Source organism: Pteropus medius, unplaced genomic scaffold, assembly GCF_902729225.1.
Source record: "Pteropus medius unplaced genomic scaffold, Ma_sr-lr_union100, whole genome shotgun sequence".
Lineage (NCBI taxonomy): Eukaryota > Metazoa > Chordata > Mammalia > Chiroptera > Pteropodidae > Pteropus > Pteropus medius.
In genome coordinates, this window is record NW_024349798.1 from 9,211,962 (window position 1) to 9,221,253 (window position 9,292).

At 43.8% G+C, this 9,292-nt stretch overlaps 1 pseudogene; it reads right to left on the reverse strand.

Annotated features, from left to right (window-relative positions):
- Window positions 1-9,173: 9,173 nt before the first annotated feature.
- Window positions 9,174-9,292, reverse strand: LOC120620734 (uncharacterized; annotated as a pseudogene).

A 9,292-nucleotide genomic window follows, 5' to 3' on the forward strand; every position in this document is an offset into this window, starting at 1 on the left:
ATAGATGATGGAGACTAGAATCATAGATGATGGAGACTAGATGCTATTAGAACAGCATTCAAAAAGGAGGGTCACAGATGGCAAATACAGCTGGGGAAAGGGCAGGGGGTACCCAGACTGCCTGAGAGTTTGAGCAGGGGGTACCCAGACTGCCTGAGAGTTTGAGCAGCCTTAAATGAAGAGATGAAAACTTGTTCTGGAGAACAGTTGATATCATAGATGATGGAGACTAGAATTTATGTTGAGCTAAAGAGCTGTCTGTGATGAGGACATCACATCAGAGAGATGAAGTAACTTTCCCAAAGTCACGCAGCTCTCATGTGGTAAGATGAAGATACAAATCTAGACCACACGTATCTCCAAAGCCCATGTTCTTGAGTATCATGGTACATTGTCTCTCCCTTGGCTGCCTGAGGGTTTTTGAACTAAGATGGAAGGTGGCAATGGAAGTAGAGTCTAACGTGGTAAGTAAACTGGACCTCACAAAGAAGACATCATTAAATATCATAGAAGGCTTCATTGGAGCACTCAGAGAAGAAACGACAATGGACCGAGAAGGAATAGAGGTGAGAAATGGAAAACAATAAGAATAGACAACATTTTCAAAGTATAAACATATGGGATGAGAAATGGAAAGGTGAACAGATGAACGCTGAAGTGGGGAGAAGCTAACGGAAGGGTACATTAACAAGGCAGAAACAAAAGAAAGAGACAAAATCTAGGGGAAGATGGTATGTCTTACAGGAAAGAGAGCCCATATATTCATCCTGGAAGAGATGAGAGGATTATGGATGCAGATGTAAATACATTTGAAGAAAGCTGAGGGAGGAAGGATGCGTGACCTCTTTTTTTTTTTTTTCCAATGAATTTTAAGAGTCAGAATGAGCTAAATTTAGCTCCAGGAAAAGTGGGAAAAAAAAGAAGAAAAAAATGACCTCAGTATTTCAGTAGCTTAATACAACAAAACTTCTCTCTCACTCACGATGAATGTGGCGATTGGGTTAGCAGGATGTTCCCATGCAGTCACTTGAGGACCCAGGCCGATGGGCCCACACCCAAGCAATTGCCACTGCAGTGAGAAGGACATACGGTAAACTCCACATCTGTTCTTAGAGCTGCTACTCACATTTCATTGGCCAAAGCAAACCACATGAGCAAGTGAGTGGAGACATACACCCCTAGCATTTGAGTCCATTAAGTGGAAAGCTAGAAATATTTGGTCAACGGCATAAATGGTTATTATAATGATGTGTGATTTCTACATAGTCAGGGCAGTTCAATGGGATTTGGAAGTCTTTAAGGGAATTAGAAGAGAGATGATTTAAAACAAATGAAAGGATCAATAGGTTACCTTGATAGCCCAGCTGAGTTTGACATCCACAATTTGCAGTGCTGCCAATCTCACTAGTTGCATGACCTTTAGCAAAACCCATCTTGTCTCTGAAGCTGTCTTCTGATCTGTAACACAGGAGGGTTGGATCAAATGGCTTATAAGTTTCTTTACCAAATTCCAAGATTCATCATTTGGACAGTGAATCTGATGCTGTCGAAATCCCGCACAGCTTAACTGCCCCACCCAATGCCCACAACAGGTCTTGTAGGGGAGGAGAGTGTCCAAGATGCCTTTGGTGGTACCCACAGGCCATATCAGCATTTACGTCATAGGGTCCGGCTGTATTTAACGAGTAAAGGAGAACCATTGCTTTCCCACTGTAACAGATGCACCGTGAGTCCAGAGGTCAACGAATTCGATTCTCTTTTTTTTTTTGTTCCCACCACTAGTCCAATTCCTCTGCCTCTAATTTACTGCTAGTGAACGGAGTCATGCCGTGGGGGTAGGTGGAGGGGGTGGGGAGTGTGGGAAGCAGAGGGAGGAAGGAGGGTAGGAAGATGGGGAGGAAGCATTAATAGAATAGAGGCGGGCAATGATGAATTAAGGGAGCGGCCATTAATTTTTCATTTTGACAGATTATCATCCGTCAGAAGGCAGAGGAGATGGCTCTTGTGCCCAGAGAGGAGACACTTGCTCTTTGCAATACATTCTTTTGCTTCTGTTGTTGTTGTTGTTGTTGTTGTTGTTTTATGGAATTAGGTAGTAGGCACCAAAGAATGAAAAATTTATGACAATTTATAATTTACATGCTAGAAGATAAATAATAAACTAAAACCCTGTCATTAAATTGGCCCTTCATTTTTCTTAATCCCCTGGGTGATAAATCTGATTTTGCAACAGCATTTAGTATAAATTGATTTTTCTTTAAGTAGGGAAACTATTTTAAATATTTTGGATATAAATAGATTGTCCTGGGCATTGCATCGCCCAGGACCTCAAGATGCGATGGTCCTATTAACGCAGCTTTCCATTAAGACTGGCATTAATTAACAGAGGATGCCGACCAGGCATTTTGCAAACCAACACTGATGCTGTAAAGCTTTTAAGTTTAATAAATGGAAACTTGAAATGCCGATGTGGCAGTGTGACTAGCTTCCATAATCAGAAAACTGGAGAGGTTGACTTTCTTGGGTAAGATGAAAATGCCTTCCCTGGATGCCGATCAAGGACATGATGGCAAAAGACAATCCATTTTATCCCTCCATTTCCTCATCTTTAAAGTGAGGATGAGAGTCGTTTAAAGGCGTCAACCAGATAACACACGTAAAATCAATATTGACACTGAAGACTGTCATTAAGGGGTAGTTAGCATCATTAAAGTACTGGCATGCAATAGATTATGTAATAGTCAACAGTTATTGGGCACCTACTGTGTTCCTGCCCCTGTTTTAAGCCCTTCGTACATATCGACTCCTTTAATCCTCACATGCACTGTGGAAAGTGGGTATCACCATTTTCTCCATGTTGCTGTGGAGGAAACCACAGTACAGAGAGAATAAGTAATTTACCAGAGCAAGCTGGCAGCTCCTAAGTCGTAGAGTGGTGAAGCTGAGATTATTCAGGGACTGAACTATCATGGTTATGCCTACCTGGGCCAGGCACATTCCAAGAGTGGGGACACAGCAATGGAGAAAACAGAAAAGAAAAAAAGAATCCCCATATTCACAGAGCTTATGTTCTAGAGGAAAAGATGAAAACTATAAACAAAATAAGGAATACGATACGCAACCTGTAGGAAGATGATAAGTGTTTAGGAGAAAAATAAAGCAGAGAAGGCTGATAGAGAACGGGAGGTGGGAAGGCAGGAGGTAGGATACTGCAGTTTTAGTCTTTGTCACTTTTAGTAGATTAATACACAGGGCATCTGTTTCCAGAACTGGAACTGGTAATCAGTCCGCTACATTGTTTAGAGGGCAGACAGATCTATGCTTTGAATCTCATCTCTACATTGTATTCTCCTTGAAACTTGAGGCGATTTGCTTAATCTCCCCCCTCAAGCCTCGACTTCTCGGTCTGCCAAATGAAAATATCATCTGCAACAGGATTGTTGAGAGGATGCAGAATCCTCAGACAGACACAAAGGCGAGGCCACATGATCTTTTAACACCTCCCATTTCCTTATCTATGTGACGGAGATAATAGTAGCACCTACTACTTAGATTTAATATGGAGAGTAAATGAGATAATCTATAGTAAGCAAATAAAAAAGGATTTATAGGTGGCCCCAAGAGCTTACGTGAATTTGGCATCTAATAATTTTTGTGGCCAAATATCATGCAGTGTATAATTTTGAGAAAGACTGTTTTCTCATCTATCAAATAGCAGAGCTGGATCAGATGGCCATGAGATGAAATAAGTAAACACAACGCAGCAGCATAAGCAAAGCATCGAACGTTCTATCTGGCACATGGTAATAAGTAATAGTAACAACAGTTACAGAGAGCTTTGTAGGCACAGGGAGTTGTGCTAACCACTTTGCAAACACTGCCTTCCCTAGACCTCGTCATAAGCCTAAGAGGGAGACGATATTATTATTTCCACTTTACAGATCTGCAAACAGGATTGGTGGGTTTAAGATACTTGCCCCACATTCACTCGACTGCCAAGAGGCAAAATTGGGTCTGGGGACTCAGTCTTCTACTCTAGAATGATTTTCTTGCCTGAGAAGTTTGGAGTCGTGAAGATAGTGTTCAGGACACAGTAGACGCTCATTAAATCTTTGTTAAATAAGCCATCCTTTCTTTCTTCTGGGTCGGATGCAGTGTCTCAACAACCACCCCCCCACCAACTCGTAGAAGCTCTAACATTATATCATGTTGCCTGACATAAAATATTCTAGTGGAATTTATGTGGTCACTGATGCACTAATTTTGTTAATGCCTGAATATAATCTCCTCTCTTTCTCAATTATTCATAACAAAGGCATCATAATGATTCACCATAAAGGGTTGGTGAATAGAGATGACAGGATTCAGTGCCACCCTTGTCTCCCGGTTACAGGGAGAAGGCAGAGGGTGGCAGCTTCTAGAAGCCTCTGGAGAATTACTGAAGATTGGGGCCAGATGGTACTTGCTATAATTTTTTAGAACTCAGCCATAGCTCAAGCACATGCCACAATTTGCTGATTTTTAACCTGATGGAATTGATGGAAAGCGAGTATTACAGTGAAACAGATCTGCGGAAATCACCTGATCCATCTATTATTGTATAGATGGAACACTGAAGCTCAAGGACATGAAGTGACTTAGCCCACGTGGCCTTTCCCACTGTAATAGCCCTCGCTCCACAGGTCAGAGAATCAAAGTGGGGATTCTGCCAGCTGCTAAGTATGTCCATCCTAATTATGACCTATCTATGCATTCTGGAAGTGAGGGAATAACCACAGAGTGGGTTTGGGGACCCAGTGGACCCACTGTGAGACAGACTTCCATAGATCACCTGACCCTCTGTAATACCTACTCTGACTGCAGGGCCACAGAGATGCTTTGGTTCTCCTAGAATCAATGCCATTTCTGAGCCAGTGTCCAGCAGTCTCCAAAAGGTCTGATTGTTTCCTTTTCCCCAATGCATAGCGATCCTAGACAAGGCTATAGGTCCCTTGCAGGAAGGCTGGCAGATAGATTTACATTATAAATTTTCAAGGGGATCCAGCCTCCTTCTCATTGGAGGGGCCCAAGGTCTGCAAATCATCTCGAGGCTGCGGATTGATTGAGAGACTGTGACTCTTTGTATTATGATTTGAGTTAGACTTTTGTTTACTTGACCAAGAACTTTTCTGCTAATACAGATCAAGTAAGAATTTAGTAGACTTCCTGTCTACCTTACTTCTAAGATACCATGATTAACTAGCCAATGCCATAGGTCTGTATGGGTTGGATTATTCTGATTGCTGCTTTGACTCTCCTGTCCATTATGATAACTGTGCCCACCTTGCCCTTGGTGGTCGAGTGCCTGCACTTGGCCCCTATCACCCCAAGATCCAATTACTCCCATTGCATTTAGGTTTCCCGGTTGAGTGGCTGTGGTTCCCTCTGTAAGGTCTGGCCTACAAAGAACAAGGACAAAGCTCTTCAAGGAGGCCAGGTTCCCCTTACAAATTTATTTCTCAAAATATTAGTAAAAGCTACGTCTTCTGGGTCCTCCCAGTGTGGTTGAGTAGGTCTTAAATGGCAAATCTATGCTAAAATTCTCATCTCTCTAAGCCTCCGAATCCAAAGAGATTCACTTCCAGTTCATTCCTGGTGAGCCGTCTTTCGATCCATGTTTCAGCCAACCAAACAACCAACCAACCAACCCACCAAACTGTTAAGAGTCCTAACTTCTGAGCCACAGCGTTAACTGCAGAATCTCTGCTTCGTGGGCCCATATCGATCCATTCGCCCTGATCCAACTTTATCTTCCTTCCACCGTCATCCCATCCCATATCTGTTCCCCAGCATAGTCCCCAGATTTCTGCTTGCATAAATGAGAAAACTCAAGTAGCTCTTTTGGTGTATAACACACCTCTTCGCAGGTCACACTTTGAACCTCACCTCTGCACGGCTATTGGGCTGAGTCTAGTTATAAATCTAGAAGCAAAGAGGGGTGGTGGGGATGGAGTCCTGAGGAGAATCAGTATTATCTTGCATGGCACCTGCCTCAGGGGTCCCATTACCATTTCCTCAGACAGTACAGGGTTCATCCCCTCGGAAGAGGTGAGAAGTCTGACACCACTGCAGGGAGACAGGCAGCCGCCACTGTGCTAGCAAAGAAGACTCAGAATTTAGAGGCTCATTGTCCCCAGCTTCATCAGGGTCTTCCCACATGTCCCCATTCCAACACATAGGATCCCATTCTTTCCCAGTGAGGTCCTGCATGTTATTTTCAGTAAGTTCAGCCCTACGGCTAACGAAGAGAAGGCTTTCCCTCGGGGCACCTAGAAGCTCCTGGGCCATTTATATGGAATTGCAATCCCCGAGCTCATCCTTGTCTCTCACTAATTTGTTCAGCAACATTAGGAGCAGCCAACCAATGTCATTCTATTCATTCGTTTTCCAAAAATATTTGAAAATATCACATACAGAGTTACCTAGCTCCTTACTTCCTGTTAGTGTTTGATTAGAAATATCCACTGCAGAAATTTGGTGTCTCTCTATAAACATGAACTTCCTGAACTCTCAGTGTTCTCTTTACCACTGAAAAATAGTGGAGTCTTTAAATCTAATCGGAGTAGAGGATCAGTTCCAGAAACCCCAGAACCAATTCAGAAAACTCATCCTTAAAATTCTGTTCCTCTAGAACCACTCTCAGTACTAGAATCTGTATTAGTCATGGTCACCCAGGGGAAAAGAGCCAATAGGAAAAGAGCCAATCTCTCTCTTCATTCCTTCCTTCCTTTCTACCTATAGGTAAATAGGTAGGTAGGAAGGAAGGAAGGAAGGAAGGAAGGAAGGAAGGAAGGAAGGAAGGAAGAGAGAAAGATAAATAGATGGGAGAGGGAGAGGAAGGGGAGAGGGAGAGGCATGGAAAGGATGGAATTGGCTCACACGGTTATGGAGCCTGAGATATACCACAACATGTCATCTGCAAACTGGGGAACCAGGAAAGCCAATGGTATATTTCAGCCCAAGTCTCAAGGCCTGAGAACCAGGGGAGCCAGTGGGTATAACTCCCAGTTCAAGGCCAAAGGCCTAAGAACCTAGGGGAAGAGGTTGCCACTAGCATAAGTCCCAGAATTCGAAAGCCCGAGAAGCAGGAGCTCCAGTGTTCGAAGACAGGAAAAGATGGACGTCCAGCTCCAGAAGACAGAACATTCACCTTTCTCCACCCTTCTGCCCTCAATAGATTGGATGACACTGCCCACAGGGGTGATCTCTTTTATTCAGTCTACTGAATCAAATACTAATCTTTTCTAGAAACACCTCCATGAACATACCCACAAACAGTGTTTTACCAGCTACTTGGGCGTCCCTTGACCCAGGCAAGTTGACACACAAAATTAACCATCATGAGCAATGTTGAGCCCTTCCTCATCTCTTCCCTCCACAGCTCCTGATGTTGGGGCACACTCCCTTACAGGAGTCAGAAGCACAATGGAGACTGGGAGACTGGAACAATTTTCCAGTAACCCAAGAAAAGCAGCTGACCAGTCTCCATGAGACATCTGGTGATGCAGGACAGGGCAAATTTTCCCGAGTGGGGAAGAACAAGTCCTGCACTAAGAGGAGAAGAGAGTCCCTTGGCAGAGAGTGTAGACAGAATCCAACACACACGCCAAAGTTAGAGTCAAAGGGAAAGTTTTTTAGAAACCGGGTAACACTCCACAGACAGAGTGTGGTCTCCTCTCAGAGGCAGAGAGTAAGAGGCACTCCAGAATGTTCAGGGAATTCAGTTTATATATCATTCTTTAGTTTCTATCTCCTTTGATATGGACAGACAGTGAGAAATGAGGAAGAGTGTATAGTCTGAAAGGCCCGCTGGCAGTCCCCAGCCTTTAATCCATAGGTTCCCATGGATTTAGCCATAGGGAATGAGCGATTTTACTTGTGTAGGGAAGTCACTTAAAGACTCTGCTGTTCCTGTTTCCCCTTCTCAGTGTGGAAAGTGGGTTGTTAGCAATCCCAGAAGAAATCTCCCTTTGTTCTGCAGGTGTCCTCCAGGCCTGACTGCGGGGCTGATCAGCATATCCGCAGTCCCTGAATGTGGCTTGATTAACATTTTAATTCTCTTGCCTCCTCACTACATTACTGGGATTCTGCTCAGCTCACCTGCCAAAGGAGAGGTGCCTACACCAAGGTCAAGGGGAGCAGAATTTTCCTTCCTTCCATGATCTCACCCGTACCATGGCTCCATATGCCCTCCACGCACTGGTCACTCCCAAAAGTACACGTCCAGGCAGGACCTTCCTGGGCCTGCAGACTCACCCAGCCAGTTTTCCCCTGGATGTCTTTTAGGTGTCTCAAGTCCAACATGTCCCAAAGCAAACTCCTGCTTTACCCTTCAAACAAAAAAACTGCACACAAGTTGTTTCCAATTTCCAAAGAGGGAATGTACTCTTGGATTAGTCTTTAAATCAGTGTGTTTCCTGGCAATTTGCCGTCACCCATTTTGGCCACCTGGAGGAAGACATCAGTGTCTGGGAGTTGGGAGGATCACTAAGGTTTCCAGGAGACATCCAGGAAATCCATGTGAGAGGTGTGAGTGCTTTCCTACCCACCCATACCTAGAATTTCCTACCCACCAGGACCGGATAGATCAAAGGGCTCGCTGTATGATCTGCCCTCAGGTCTCACTCCTCAGAAGTAATCAGCCCTGAGCACTCTCTAAAGTAAAAAGAACCAATTTCTGTTGCAACAGTGAGAGGTTTTACCTAAAAGGACCAATTAAACCATGAAAGATTATTTGCAGATGGACTTTGGACTTCGTTAGTAGGGTTCCCTTTCTTTTGTTGTGTTTGTTACTTTGGGGATGCTTTCTTAGGCTTCATTAATCACTGGAATTTAACTCTAATGGAAATAAAATAAGTCTCCAGGAGCTTTGCTGGAAATTACCAAGGGCTTCTGTTTTGGAGAAAAGATGAGAGGATTTCTCTCTAACGCTTGAACCGCTAGAAATTCTGGCCTCTTCCAGAAGCTGCCCAGTCTCTCTCCCAGCAATTCTATGTAAATCTCAGGAAAGAATGCTCGTTGGTCCTTTTAGTTTCTATTTTATTTATTTATTTTTTTAGGCGAGGTAACCCTTGGTTGACTTCACAGATTGCAAAGACCTCGTCATCTTACGATGCCTTATTTTTTATTTTTTATGCCTACAGCACCTGTTCTTCCTAGGTGGTCTCCCATCCAAGTACTAACCAGGCCTGACCCTGCTTAGCTTCTGAAATCAGATGGGATCGGGCTTGTTCAGGGTGGCATGGCCATAGAC